This window comes from Echeneis naucrates, chromosome 24, assembly GCF_900963305.1.
Source record: "Echeneis naucrates chromosome 24, fEcheNa1.1, whole genome shotgun sequence".
In the NCBI taxonomy this organism is placed as follows: domain Eukaryota; kingdom Metazoa; phylum Chordata; class Actinopteri; order Carangiformes; family Echeneidae; genus Echeneis; species Echeneis naucrates.
This window is the reverse complement of record NC_042534.1, coordinates 15,684,329-15,699,056: the sequence shown is the minus strand read 5'-3', so window position 1 is coordinate 15,699,056 and position 14,728 is coordinate 15,684,329.

Genomic DNA, 14,728 nt, shown 5'->3' with positions numbered 1-14,728 from the left:
GGTAGAAGCTCGGACTGTGGCCAACCTTTGTTTCTCTAAGGTTTTTAACAGCAGTCACATGATCAACAGAGGTCTCCTCCCTGATGAATAAACCGGGGCGCAAGCAGCAATAAACTATGCAGTCATTTATGAGTCCTTTTCCCTTCTGACAGCTAACATATAGCTTATTCATTGGATTTTTATGAAATGGGCATTCCTATCTTCCTCTTTCCAGCTATGTCTTACTGAGGTACACCCAGAACTGGTTGGTGGAACTACATATCCCATCTGGCCTAGAAATGCCCAGGGATCCTTCTGGAGAAGCTAGAATCTGTTGCTGGGCAAAAGGCTGTCTGTAAATTCCTCATTCGCCCGCTGCCAATGGTATCCAGCCATGGATACATAGAGGACATTGGATGGACGGATGGATGGATGGAAGCAGTGATTGACTGAAATGCAGCCAAAAGGAAGTTTTTAGACAAGGTCGGTGAAAACAGCAGCAGCATTGGTTGATGAAGTTTCTGACGAAAAGGTTCTTTATTATTTTCAGCTTTCACTGAACTTGGTCACTTTGACTCATTCTTTCCACTCAGCGGAGTCAGTTGGTGTTTCAAATTGAGTTTTAATGTAAGAGTCCAGATCAGGATGTCATCGGACAACATCTATCTAACTATTACACAAATGACACAACATGTTAGAGTTATTTGTAAGGCCTCAATTGAGCTTATGAACATTAAAATACAGAAATTTCTCAGATCACAATGCTATCCTGTCTCTCTAGTACAATCAAGGTAGACCAATAGATGAATGAGATCATGTAAGAAATATGAGTTAAAGAAATGGAAATGGAAAGAATAGACTTCTGATCATCTTAGAGACACTTTTTCAGTTTGACAGCTTATAAGTGATCAATATCAAATATATATCGAGTACATACACATTACTACTGTATAATTCACAGTGTCACACATGCTACCACGGCATCTGCATCTGGCAGCTGAAGAGCCGACCAGAGGTTATATCACAAGCGTTTGCTACTTCCCTGGACTGCTTCTCATCGAAAATAATAAACCTGATATATATGAGATATATATATATATATATACATACTCTATTCCAACATTTATTCTTTTCCTATTTCAAGCTGGCTGTCACTCTCAGTGGACTCTTTGATCACCGTTGCTTTGACTCTCAATATGTAATGGACTGGTAAATCTCACCTAAGGCCTGCTGGTATTTCATTCTTCCCCTGTTGGAAAACAGATTGGTAGAGTGTGAATTCACTCTGAGATGATGTAACATCCAATTTAGGGAATGTAACTTTGTATGAGGCCGCACCAGATTATTATAGGGGAATGGTCTGTACAGCTCATATGGCAATTAAATAAGCTTTGCTAGTCTTGCTGAGAAAAGTGATTGTAATTCAGTTCAAGGTCAGAAGAATTGATGAAAGTAATAACTGAAGTGGCCGACCTTCAACCTGATAAAGATGGCATTCCTGCTAAGACGCTGTTTGTAGATGCGATGCATGCCTCAAGCATTTGTTACATAGTTCACAAACTAGTAGGACGCCGTGTTTGGCTCGAAACATGGAATTGATATTTGCAACAAGGAAGGTCAAAAGGCCTCTCATCCTGTGATCTCAGTCTTGGTCTTGGTCTGGAATGGCTACATTTCGAAATGCTCTGTCAGATGTTACAGTTGAATTTTGGAACGTCTCCACTTTACATTACTGCTAGCGTAAAGTGAGTGAGTCATGTGAGAGAGTAATATAAACACCTTTTGGTCAAAAGTTTTTGACAGGTCCTCTCGACCAATGAGATTGTTTTCCCCTAGCGATTAGGTGAGTGTAAATCAGGATTGACTGGAGAAGAGGTAGGTTTCGTCTGCTGTTCAACCCTCTGCTGTAACGAAAGGAGAATAAAGTTTTTTAAACCACATGAGAAAATAGAAAGAAAGTAAATAACCTGAAAAGTTGTGTTTCTCTCTATGAGGCTGTAAACTATAAACTGAGATTTTGAATTTATATTGCATCATTGCTGAGAGGCGACCAAAGAGGATTTGATAGTTAAACCAAGTTTCAATTCGACATCCATTAGCACAACTGGCTGTTTCACTGATTCACTGAGAGGTCGCTGCTAAGCCACTTTAATAAATGTTTCAGTTGGTAAGCTCTTATCAAACGGGCTTTCAACATGATGCCAGACAATGATGACGATTGAATTGAATTTCATTGATTAGTACTTGGCAGATGCTGAGGCCAAACAGTCTTCTGGAGGATGATAATGTTCATTTATTCCAAGTGGAGGCCAGTAACATACCAGCTGTCAATTTATTGATTGTGTGCTGCCTCCATTGTTGTTGAATTGGTAATAGACGGCATGATATTGGGTTTTTTCTTGCATTGCGCCGATCATTGATGGATTTTATGTATGTATATATTTCTTGGCTGCAGTTGGTTTCAGTAACAGCGCACATCATCAGGGATTGTTGGACACTTCGGTGGTTCAACTCTAGAGAGGAAAAAAAGTCTGAGGATTGAATCTGGAAATGTTTGTTCAGGAGCCCCTTCTTTCAAAAAGCTTTTAAGGGTTTCAGCTTCTCGCTTGTTTTCAAATACTCACTAAACATGATCACGAACATCACTTTTTTAAAATGATGTTTCCATTTAGAGGAAAATAGGAACTCATCTCATCAGCACAGGGGTTAGTGCTGTTGGCGCACAATAGACAGGTAGCAGGTTCCCGGCCCAGGCCTGGGGCCTTTCTCTGCGGAGTTTGTATGTTCTCCCTGTGTCTGTGTGGGTTTCCTCCCTCCATCCAAAGACATCATGTTTGGGTTAACTGGTGACTCTAAACTGTCTGTAGGTCTGAGTGTGAGTGGTTGTTGGTCTCTGTCTGTCTCTGTGTGTTGGCCCTGAGATGGACTGGTGACCTGTCCAGGGTGAACCTCACCCTCACCCAATGTGAGCTGGGATTGGCTCCAGCACCGCCTGAGACCTGGAAACAGATAAGCAGCAGAAGATGAATGAATGAATGAATGAACACATTAAAGGGGATTATTAGAGGCCGTGGTTACTGTGTGATTGACAGACCATCTAATCAGGACAGAGTCCATGCACCCATCTCCAACGCCACTCTCCCTCCAGCATGAAATGTAAAATTAGCAGCCGTGGAACTGCTGTGATTGTGCCGGAAGTTAAATGGAAGTAGACTTGTTCAGGTCTGCTGGCGAAAGAAGAGATTAATTTCATTTTGATTGTATCTCTCCGGTACATGACACTGTCTGTGCCTTTTATGAGGTGCTAGTAACTGGGAGCAGCAGACCAGCTGTCCTTATCCACCCACATGAATTCACAGGAGACCTGGTCTATTGTGGCTTGAAACAGTTGGCTCTTCCCGACACCAGTGTCCCTTTTGCACACTTTGCTCGCTGCAGCCCACTTTAACACCTTTAATGGAACCTTTCAGAGGTTCAGTCTCAGGTCAGCACCAAGTCCAAGCATTTCTCCAACGGTTCTGTGAACTGAGAGGAAGCGTTTATTAGATTTGAAATTGACAGCAGACAGCTTGTATGCATCTTCAGATATCAACGTTTTTTCTCATCAGCCACTTCCAGAGCCGTTCTGGGACTTTGTGGTTGATAAAAGTGAGAAAGAAAAACAACTATTCATTAAAGACAGCTTCTGTGGGGACAATCCAGGCAATATTTTTGTGCTGGCTCCTAAATGGGACACAAGTGTCTGCAGGGGTCAATAGTCGCAGAGAGAAACTTTTTTCCCCTTCTTGAGTTTGAACGGATGAGAAATCTCAAATAGATTGAAATACTGTTACTCCCAATAAGGCTTGACATCATGGTCCAGTTGACCAGAGGTCAGAAAACTTTCTGCTTGTTTATTTCTGTGTTGTTGAAGAGAGCAAAGCAGTTCAGAGGCGCCTCTCTGCTGGTCTCAGTTAATTGGCAAAGAACTGTTCAATCAATGTAACTCCTGGTGGGGAGTGAAAAGTTAGAGGCATTACTGCATGACACACACACACACACATGCTGCTTTTCTCTCCCTCTCTTTCTTTCTCTCACCCAAATGCACGGTGCTCCTCCTGCGCTGCCTGTCTCCATAGATGTTTCTCTCTACCATCTGTGCAGCATGTTCTCTTTGCACTCTCTACAAGCAACAGTTACGTAGGCCACACTCTCAAAACGCTGCATCTGTCCAATCAACACTGCGGCTCCACCAGCAGCCCAAAATGGAAACACAGGTGCGTCTTCATATTGCACTTCATCGCTTTGCCATGTGTGGTATTTAATTGGGACCATCAGCATAAATCCATATGGGCTCCCTCCGAAGCAACTATCATTAGCACAAAGTCTGCACACATTTCACACATGCTCTGTAATGTTGTTTGTGCTTGTTTGTTTATGTTGCCAAGATGTCAAGGCTGCCGTAACAAAGTTATATAGCTGCACTTTAGATCGGTCATAGACAGTACTGTTGAATTCTTTAGCACGCCTCTTGTAGTAGCTTCACTGTTTTTATTTCCTTTAATTCGATCCATTCATTGCATTGCTCCAGAGACAGCTACACAACAATCTTAAATCACCGTTTTTTTTATTTGTCATTACATGGACAACGTTTAGTGATCTTAGCGACCAAACTGCAGCTCTACTGGTGAGCACCTGGACATTTTGCTAGGATTGCCTGTTAAATGGTCAGTCTGAGCAAGATAAAGAAACCCCAGAGGCAGCTGGCATGAACACGAAACCCTTAAAGACAAATGAAATAGTTGATTTCATTAATCCAGCCCACATTTGGGTCACATGTTCGTACTTTTTCCACCGGCCTGAATCTGACCCTGATACAAGTGATTTTCACATCCCCAAGAATTTTGATGCACACACAGAAAATCCTCCGGCCTCATCCAACACCAGACATTAATCACACTGCTGATCATTGCAGCCTTGAACCTCGGCGTTTACTGATTTCAGCGGAGGTGCAGCCTGTTGATGATGAACCTTCTACTTATAAGTGAGCTTCACAGACGTTTGCTGCTGTAAGATCGAACCCTTAGACATGCACTGATGGGGCACATTAGCCGTTAGATGACACTTCCATGAGGCTTGGCGGTAAATTGGTGGCAAAGGTTTAAATTGTTCACTTGTGCAAAACACACGCAACCACATCCGCCTTGTGTGTGATCTCTGACATGAACTGGCGGAGAAAATTCCTGTGGTGTAATTCAAGCTAAAGGAAGGATCCACCTGATCAAAAACACTTTATGATCACAGGATGAGATTAGGGCAAGTGCCCTGATCTCACATGACGAACCGGACACTGTGTAGGCTCTAAACAAATCCCCCAACTTGTTCCAACATCTGTTTAAGAGGTGGAAATATTTAAATATGATTCACTGCATTATATCAAACATGACTGGGAATCCGCCCCAGTAATGAACCAACAATGACATCAATGGAGCTGGAAAAACAGCAAACCAGGATTTCAGACTATACTCCTCGCTTACTCCTCCTCACAAACATCTTTTGTTGTTTTGTTTATCTTGAATACATATCTCTTTCTATATTATTTATGTAGACTACTTCCATATTTGTTCTTGATATTTTGGTGGTGGACCAAATGTTTTCTGTCTTTTCATTTATCATTTCTTTTCACAATGAAATCTCCAGAAAAACAAACTTAAAAAAAAAATAAATAAAAAAAGCAAAAACACAAACAAACTTAACGAGAGACGGAGGAGAGGAAGAAATGAATGCGCTTATCTCAGGTGAATTTGCACCAATAAACTTGTCTGCATTTTTTTCTTCACTTGTTGTCTGACAAACAGTGCGTCACATTTCACAGCAGTATTAGAGGATCATTCAGCTTCAGACAAAGATTTATTGGTTGACTGGAAGCATCAGAACCCCCCACCCCCTCTCCATGGATGTAGCAGCTGCACAGCTAAGACTCCCAGCAGGGATGCGCCTTCGTCTCACCCACAAATTTTCCATCTCTCCAGGGAGCTGCTCTTTATGTGGTGATTTTCTTTTGCTTTAACTGAAACCTCTGAAGTCGTGATGTTTCATAAGGCAAAGCAAATTTCTTAATACATCATATTTCATACACAGCTGAATTTGGAAGTGGGTTTCGGGGTTCCATTAATAAATAAAAAGATAAAGCCTTAAAAAGAAAGAATTTTATGAGTACAGACGCTGCAATCTGCTAATGCTTGTCCTTACATAAATAAAATAATAGTAGAAAATGTAACAAAGATATCACTCACCTTAAAATACACAGCGCAAAAAAGACAAACTGGCACATTCAGGAACAAATGAATGATGCAACTGGTTTGAGCCGGTTAGAAGCTGACGTGATGAATCAGTATAAGAACAATGCTACACAACGCCACACACAGCAGAACTGGACACACATCGACAAAAATGCTATTAATGGGCAAACAAACCCAGGTTTTTTCTTTGTTTAAATTTCATTCTTTCTCATTAAACTTTGATTTCTGTTTATCCAGCTGCAGCAGTAAAACTGAACCAGAATCAGCACAGTGTTCTTTGTTCCCAGAAAGTGTTGCTGGGCATCCTGAAAAAATGTTTGCACCAGTTTGTCAGCTACAACCTTGATCAAGTATAACCTCATTGTGGATTCTACTTGATCATAAAATTTGATCAGAGGGGACGGCTCATAGGATGGGAATTAGCTTCAAAACTTTACGAATGTCACTGTCTGGTAAGGAATGGATTCACTGTCTATCCAAAATGTGTGTGTTTAGGCCAGCTCTAACACAGACATCCCTAAATGTGGCCAACGAACATCCCCATTTTTAGGAGTTCTACCTTATGGCAGGCTCAGACAAGCTTCAGTCACCATCAGTCAAGGGCTTCTCTCAGAATGAGGGCCATCGGGTCAGCATTATGCTGAGCCATGGAAAACCCCTGGGATACTGGACTAAAGGATGAAAGCATGAGTAACGTGGACATAGGAGCAGGATGATATGCATTGGTGAAGGCCTCTCGGGCTCTCATGTATTTAGAGACGTGTATTATAACACGATCCAGAATGTCCATGTATAATATACATCCAGTAATCATATCATAAGTTCACATGGCCAGCTCTTAATAATGCCCATTACCAGGAAAACGTATGAGAAATGTACGACACACAGAGTCATAACGCAACTTGTGTGATGTGATGTAGGGTAGCATGTACACATTGATGCTTTGCCTCAAAGTGCCATGTCTGCGCATTTAAAGCATTAAAGAAGCAAATCATCTTTGCTAACAAATTCTAAGAATCACACAGAACAGATCTTCATGATTGTGTGAAGCAAAAACATTCATTGCCCCTTTTTTAAAAATATACTCCATAGTCTGTATCTGGAACTGACGACGTTCCAAATGAAAAATTACATACTTACACACCCCGATATATATATATGATGTATTAAAACTCTGTCTTATTAATGTAATTAATTGGTGATTGGAGTTCACCAACAGCACCGATTTCCAATATTCCCTTTATTATCCTGACTGCTGGGCCAAACAATAGCAGATACAGAGAGCAAATCTCACCTGTCTTCATGTTAAAAAGGAAAATAAAACAAGCTCCAAATATATTCAGGAACTTTAAAAGGGAAGCGACAGCTACGACTAGTGATGCTGTTGAAACTTCTCATATAGCAATAATTGAACACAGCCCAGCTGATGAAATGAGTCTGACCTATTTGAACATGAATTAGTAATCCCCAGACCAAATACCAAATTATTTGACACTTGCTGGCAAGAGCACTGTTTGTAGAGATTCTAGCTGATCAGCGTCCAGCCCAGAAGGGAGGGATTTAAATTACTGAGGATCAAATCATAAGTAGAGAGCATGTTATTGTTCAGCTGAACAAAAGTGAAAATGCAGTCATCCGTGTGCCATTATTTTAGTTTTTGTTCTTTGTTTTCACTGCTAAGGCAATCAGCTGGGCCCATCACTGAGAGAAGTGTGGAAGATTGCTGTCAATGGTTTTGCACAGAACCAAAGAAAGAGTATTAAATTCATTTCATTCATTTTCAGCTGTATGTTGTGTGTGCGAACACCAGCGTCTCAGTATTAAAAAGAATGTAGAGCTTTCAACAGTGATGTGAGGCATTTTAAGGTTTGTAATACAATCTGTTATAAAAAGTGAAGCCAATGCTGAAAAATGGATTCTATGTAATGACCATCAGGAGGGAAATTCCACTCGTAAAAAGGAGTCAGATTGTTTTGAAGTGTATGGGTAAATGCCACTACTTCTCTCTTGGTTTATTAGCTCAGTAAAGTTGTTTGTATATTGGATGAGAATTTGAACCATCATTTATTTATTATTTGTCTCAAATCATCCAAATTTACTCTTTCCCTGCAAATTCAATGACGTATATTAAGTGCTGAAAAATAGACCCCAGGAAAAGAGGAGGAAGTGCCAGTCGGCCTGCTTTATTTCTGGGAATGTCAGTGGAGCAGAAAGGCTGATAATTCAATCCTGAGCTGGGCAGCACGCAGTGGGAGGCTGATGATTGGTTTGCCCTGATGTGCTGTGGCAGGAAACACTGAGGTTGTGTCAGAGTGGGTAATCTTGATTGTAATCTGCCAGGTCCTGCTCTTTGCCTGAGACACATGAGAGAGCATCCACGTGAGGGCTGGAAATGTCAGAGGAGGGCATGCAGCACTTGCAAAGAGGCAGCCGGGGATGATGCTTCAGAACTTTGTTGTTGGTATGTTTTCATTTTCTTGTAGAAAAGTGTGGGAAATGCTGGTAAAATCTACCCATACGAGGATTTACAACACTCCAGGTTTGCTTTCCTCTCTTTCTAACCCCATCCCGAAGAACACCCTGTGTTGTTTGCAAAGAATTGTGTATTTTGTTTGTTTTCGTGGCAGGGTGGGGGTGTGGGGTTATGTTGGTATACAATAATACAATTGAAGGCAAAAGGCATTTAAACTGTTGTGCATCCATAGATCAGTGTAACTGTGCTGGAAGTAAGTCGAGAAATCAGAATTCTGAACTTTTTTTCTTTCTTCCTTTTTGTCACCAACTGAAGGGCTGATTTCCTGTGCAGCTGAGTGGTGCTGGTAATCGGGACCAGAGCTCACTCTGAAGATGTGTATCTAAAACAAGCCCCGGTTTGCGGTTGTCCAGGCAAAGAGAAATGGTGCTATTTTATTTGCTCGTCACTGTACAGATTGGTGCCTTAAGCAGCGGTGATGCATCCATCTAAAACTGCGCTTTCCCGCACAAAACTAGTTACTAGTTACTAGCTACTGAGCACCACAATGACAGCAACAGTGGTAGAGAAGCAGATGGTGCTGGATGTAGCTAGAGGGTGAGGGTGTCTGTCTAAAGGTGAGTACACGTGAGCTTTTAAAACAATAATATGGAAACAAAGAACCAGGAGAACAAATCCTCTGCATGTTGTAACTCCCTGTTCTCTGCTGCGACAGCCACATCCGAGGTGACACGGCGCAGTACACAGGCAGGTTAAACGGGCAACAGGGACTCAAATCCCTCAAAATAGTCATAACATTTTTACTATCTTGGCAACGCTGTCACTGTGATTTGTGCAGCTTGTCCCAGCACATTAGGTCCAAGGATGCCTTTTCCTCCCAGTCCGACTGTGAAGCCGATCCCTGTGGAACATCACATTTATATCAGCTTGGGTTAAAGGTTGTGGTTGGATTGTCGGCTTGCTACACTACACAGACTAGTGTGTGTATTTCAGTTATTTTTGTGCATTCATATTCAGAAAATAATTATTGACTCTCCTTTTTTATGTATCTTTATGAAGGTTGAGCTTTTTGCCTCAAAAGGAAAGAAATATCTCCTTAATCTCACTGTCTGGGGAAAAAAAAAAACTTTCGTACTTTTTGCCTCAAACATGCCGTTTTGTAGTTTCAGCCACTGCCAATCACAAAGCGCATAGTGAACTGACAGGGGTTTGTTTAAAACTTGATGATGTGAATACAATTAGCAGTGAATGGTAAATGATGTCAACTTTTGTTTTTCAACATCTAATCAGATGAAAAAAAAAAAAATAGAAATAAAGAAAAAAAAACAAAAACAAGAAACTGCCTAACAGTGGAGGAAAACAGCAAGATTTCATTTTTCCATTTTGAACCTATGAAATCCTAAATTAGAACAACAGGCAGGACTGGAAATAATTCTCCAATTCTAATTCTCTCCCTTTCAGTTCCATTTCCGGTCAGTCCAATCCAATAATCAAGAAAGGCCATAAAAAAGCGTTGTGGTCTTTTTCTATATTTGACAGACATATGCAGTTATTGATGTGACAAGCACAAATCTTTCAATAAATATGCTCGTGTTTCTTTTGCTGTTTTGTGCTGCAGTGTGGTACAGAGCTGCAGAGCTGATGCACAGCGCTCGAGGCGTGGTGTAGGGAAATAAATTGAAATGGAGGTTTACATATGAATTATGACTCTTATTAACTGTGATAAGAGATCAAATTCAGGCCTAATAGCCCCTTCATATCTGCACTGAGACCAGCATGAAAACAAAAATATTTTCAGGGATTGAGTCAGAGGGATACGTTCATACAAACAGTTTGACTTGGCTTTAAAATGGTCTTTGGATGCCAACAGCAAGCAGTCGGCCACAGAAGGAAAACTTCCTGGTAAGATGAACAGAGCCCAGGATGGGCAGCAAATCTGTCTCTGAATTGGCTGAACTGAGAGACGGTTCATGTTAAAGAATTTGATTGCAGTTTCCAATCCAGACTCCTCATCTCCTGAGGCGGGGAGACCGGTTTAACAATATCCAGTGAAGCTGGAGGTCGTTCAGTCCGAAGGACAATTTAACCATTTAACCAATTTAACCACCATCATTACCAACTCTGTCTGTAACCAGTGTGTCGGGTGTTCAGCGACACTATTATTAAAATTACTAAGTTTTTATAGAAAAATTAACAAGGTCTCATTGGAAACACGTAATAGTAAGAGATTTCAAGGCTACACAACACAGATTTAAACGAACATAATCACCCATCCATACATCTGGGGTCAGGTCGTGTAAAGATACTCTATGACTCAGACATGCGCAGTAGCCACAGAGCAAAGCAATCGTCGCCGCTCGTGCGCCATTCGCTAAATTTGAATCCTTCGTCCTCGAAAAAAAAATGGTAAGTACAAATGTCTCCTTAAACCTGGCTCACACTACACGATTTCATCAAGATTAGGGCGCCTTTAGAGACAGCGTGGCGACAACTCCGCTCAGTTTATTTCTATCTCTCTGGGCACTCTAATCTAGATTATTGGACCCGGGAGCGACGCACCACGTGATTCTACGTCAAATCACGAGGAAGCGAATGTAGACAAAAGCACCAAAAACTGAGCCCTAGTGCGGTGCTGCTGGTTGTAGCCATTATTTACAGTGAACACATGAAAAAGGCTAAAGGTATCTGGAAGAATGACGAAGTGGTTGGGAGACGCGGACAACATGGGTTGTCCATTTTAGTTCCGATGACCATTTCCGGTCTCTCGCAGGCGGTCCTCTCTGTGATCGGCTATTGTCACCGTTAGCGAAAATGACGTAATCACCCGGATAAAACTCAAACACGTTTGAAAATGATCGTGGGGTGAAAGATTGATCCGTCACCCGGTCACACTAGAAGAAAATCTGGCCCGAGAATCCTGTAGTGTGAGGCAGACGTGAAATTACGTTGTGTCACCATACTTTTCGAATAATGTGGTTTTTTTTTTCGGGCGAGGACATTAGATATATAAGGCATAAGCAAGAAATGAAAAAAAAAAAATACTGGCTAAAATCGTTTTGAAAATGTCATGGTTTCGATCCCACTTGAGTTTATCTTCGGTGTTGCCATGGCTGATTACTGTATTCTATTTGGTTCACATTTGTGCTGAATGACACCAGCCTGGAACATGCAGGGCTAGCAGCCTGAGTTTGTGTTGCACCAGTTGATAAGCAGACACAACAGTCGGCAATTACAGTGCAGTGCGTCATACCCCGAAAGCCACGCCCACCGGCAGCACAATTTAAAATACACTGTCCAGTAATTATCTTAAAACATTATTTCAACAAGTCGGATGATTATTTTAACACGCTATCTGTACCGGAAAAACACGGTACAATAAAAAAAAATAAACTCACATATGGATCTTTCTTAACGTCCAATTCTGTTTGCCTTAATTTTTATGGAGAAATGATCCCACTGAACGGCCGGAGGAAACATATTTACAACTTAGAAAAAAAAAATTGTAAAAAAAAATCGATATTTACAACTACCTATAATCTTACCAGTCCCTTGGTAAGATCATCATTTAACCTGATAGCAATAAAAAACCAAGTCCCGTATAAGTTAGGCTACATCCACACGATTACATCATCGTTTTAAAATAGCTTTTTATGAACCAAATGTTTTAAATCTGCCCCACTTTTTGTGGTTAAAACGTAGTTGGGTGGATGTACATTAGCCTTGGTAAGCTTCAGCTCCAACAGTTAGCCTTCCAAATTCAGTTTACCCCGAAGAATTAAAAAAAATCAATGCACATAGCTTTATTATTTTTTTATTAGCTTTATTAAACTTAACATTACATCCCCTATGTTACAAAATATTCTTGTAAAATGTTGGGCATGAGAAGAGTATCCAGTGAGGGCGAATTGATGTTATTTCTCTTCCTTTTTGTTAGGAATATACGCTCACTTTGGTTGCCCATAACCTTTTTGTAAGAGAATGGGTCCACTTCTAGTTAACCAAATGTTTAAGTTATCTATAAAACGTAGTTGGTTCAACAAATGTGGATTTGATCAGATGTGGAATTAAGAGTAACATGATATAGCTATACTATTTATTTTTATTTCATAAGTATATTTTCAGTTCATGTGAATGTGTGTATATACTGTAGACATACACTATTGTACGGTTTATTTGTAATAATCCCACTGTTTCCTTATGTTTCCAGAGTATAATAAAGGCTCAAGTGAAATCAAACAACTTAAATTGTATTTAACTTTTTGATTTAGCCTACTAGGGTGTTGTATTAAGTAAAGTCAACATTTAATTTCTTGGAGTGTAGAAGACTTGAAACTAGACACTGAGACCTTTAACGCAACAGGAAACATTTACTGAACTTATAAATCTTAAGTGAGAAGTAGAGAAATTTTCCCATAGGCCTCAATTTTACCACTCTTTTTACCGCTGGAATTGCCCCATGATGGTCATCAGATAAAATGCATGTTTAGGACTTCAGCATCGGCTTTCAGACTCACAGTCTATATATGTTTAAAGTCCAACAAAACCAGGATGTCTGTTCATCATCAAAGCCCAAAGCTAATTTGGTGTTAATGACTGGACTGCAGCTTAAAAAAACAAGGAATTTAATGACATTTTTATTTATGTGCATTGGGCTGATTTAAATATTGGATTAATCTGATGCTTGTAAGAAACTGTGCTAGTTAGTTGCTGTCTCAATTAAACGTTGCAAAAGCATTTCTAGGTTTACATTTAATATCATTATCTCTAATCCTATCAAAATAAATTCCAGCATACTTTGCTTTGGTGGCTCTGCTGCACTGCTAAAACTGAGATGGAAGTTTGCAGTACATCTTTTTGAACATTTAGGGTTTAGGGGCCAGCTAGTGGCAGGGACATGATGTGAAGACATGGAGTCAGAGTGGGGATTACAGAAGATGCCTTCGAGCCGTTTCATAAATCTCCATAATTCTCCCCCATTTAGAAAAGCTGCACACAGCCAGACAGAAATGTTTACGCAGTACAAATGGCTCACTCATGAATAAGAGGTAATTTATTTAGCAGGAATTGATGTGTAAAATGTGTATTAGCTATTGTCTGAAATTGGACGCATTTTAAATGCACAAAGACGAGGCTGGAGAGAAAGCAGTTGGTGCAGTTTGAAATGGACATACCCTAACCCTAACCCTAACCCATCCAGGGTTAACTGTGAGGTGCATTTTCTCAGAAACTCACTCCTCTGTCCTCTGAGTAGTCAATAGTTCTCACCCAATATGTCCAAGACCAGTGATGTTTTGAAGCGTTCATGCATGAAGGGGCCCTGAGGGCTGGGCGAGACAGGGAAATTTAACAGATAGCAGTTACCAAGACAAGCAGCAGAGTTTCACTGGTTACGGCTTATCATATATATCATATAGGACGACAGCAGAGTGCAGTGTAGTTAACCAGCTCCAGCTGGTCACTGTCTGAAGGAGCTTGCTTGCTTGCTTAACCAGTCTTGTCCAGGCTTTTTGCCATATCAAGGTTGTGCTCCAGTTCATGTCTTGTTGACAGCGACCAGGGCTTTTCAAATCATGATAAAATCAGATCATGGCGCCGAGACATGGACATTTGCCATACTGTACACACACACACACACACACACACGTTAGGGTTAGAAATCCTGAGGCTTGTCTGGCACCTTAAGAAGCTAAATGGCAAAGGCTTTGGCTTTTGTCGCATTTACATGAGGTAACATGACATCCTGCTAACACAACTGCTCTACTTCAGGGCGGACATGGTGCTCCACTGACTTGAACCAGAGCTAGGTGGCTGGCATGCTTACCTCAGTCAGAGAAAGTAAGAGACTGGAAGCGGTGTCAGCCACTGGTGACAGCTGTTGGTGAGAAAAGAAGTACAATGCTAAACTTGAAACCTCCTTTCTACACTGTAGAAAAAAAAGCTGTCAAGGCTGTTACTGGCTATGTAGCAAAAGCATAACTGAGGTTAATATTTTTAA